Source organism: Meles meles, chromosome 3 (genome assembly GCF_922984935.1).
Source record: "Meles meles chromosome 3, mMelMel3.1 paternal haplotype, whole genome shotgun sequence".
NCBI lineage: Eukaryota > Metazoa > Chordata > Mammalia > Carnivora > Mustelidae > Meles > Meles meles.
This window is the reverse complement of record NC_060068.1, coordinates 137,329,092-137,330,701: the sequence shown is the minus strand read 5'-3', so window position 1 is coordinate 137,330,701 and position 1,610 is coordinate 137,329,092.

The following is a 1,610-nucleotide window of genomic DNA, read 5'->3' as shown; positions in this document are numbered from 1 at the left end:
TGGTGTTTAAAGCCGATGTCTGCTTGTGTCAATCTTTGCAGAGCTGATGGCACAGTGCCAGGACCTGGGTGTGGATTTGTTTGGGATAACTTTTCTTGCACATGCTGGATGGTAGCACTGAAATATTCCTTCTCCCATCTTCTTGTTCCTCAAATCACTCTTCTATCCCTTCTTCACCTCCTTCTTTCCTTTTTTCTCTCATCTCTCTTTCCTTCAGCAGACATTAGCCTAGTCTGTGCCACACACTGAGCTGGGAACAGTGGGAAATGAAGCAATAAATTTGTAAGAATTCCTGCTCTAAGGAGTTAGTTCATGGTCTGCCAGGGAAGAGGACCATGTGGAGAACAGTGGATGATAAGGTCTGATGAGGAAGAAGGCTTAGAGCCAAATTGGACTAAATGGCCAACAGCATGGTCTTGGCTCTGCTCTCTATGTGTGCCATGTGACCTAGGCTTTACTTACATCTCTAAGCACATTTTGTCATTGGAAATTCACAAACAATAGTAGTGCAGATGTGAAATGAAGGATGTGCGCCTTTCTCTTCTGCTTCACCTCTTTGCCTCCTTCTTTTCAAATTAAATATGCATACTGGTGATCAAAGGATGTATAAAATGTTATGGGAGTGGTAATGGAGGAGCCCTGTGGAAGACATTCAAGCAGGGAGGGTGTTGGAGGAGGAGCAAGAGGGATTTGCATGATAAAGACAGGGGAGAGTCCCAAGTGGAGGAAACTCTTACAGCCTAGGTTGGTTATAGGCAACACACAGAAGCTAGACATGTTCTTGAAGGTGAAGCAGGAAGTTTGCTTGGGTCCTCATCTGTGAAATAGGTGGACTCCTCCCCCATCTTCCCCTTCTCCTCTTCTATAGAAGCCTTATTTCTCCCTTTGTATTTTTTTCTATTCACATGGACTCTCAGGAAATGCGTTGCTATTAGCTCTTTCCTCTTTAACATGAATTGAAATTAGTGTATTTCCTCTCTCATGGGTTTTTGCATGTAAGCGCCATCTGTCATTGTGGAATAAAAGTTATTTTTTCCCTCTTTGAGGAGTTTCAGGCCTTATAGAGCAGGAAGAGTTGACTTCCCTCCTCCCCCTTTTCCCAGGGAAGATCCTTTCCCACCTCCTGAAATCCCATCTCCTAGGCAACTGCCTATAGTGCTGCAGGGATGCGCCTGAACTGCCTTTGAACTTCCAAGGTCAGGAGAAGCGATGTCTTGTAGGCATGTCTCTGAAAGACACATGCTTAAGAAACCCACTAAATCATAGTCCAAATCAGCCTTTTCATTAAAATGTAGTAGGGTGAGTATTTTACAACGACTAGAGGCAGGTAAAAGATTAACAAGGCACCCACTGTCACTCATGTGCTGCTCCTCTCACATTCAATATCCTACCTATTCATCACTTGCCATTGGTTTACTTCCTTCCTTCTCCTGGAATCTAGTTTTATGGTTGGGGTCAGCAAAACTTCCCCCAAGAAGTCACTATGTGGGGACTCACCATCAAGATTTATTCTAAGAGGAGAGAAGGCACACTGTACTTCTCTAGTCAAGGACTGAAAGTCAAGTTGACGGATGCGTACAACAAAATTGCGAAGGAAGTATTAACAAGTG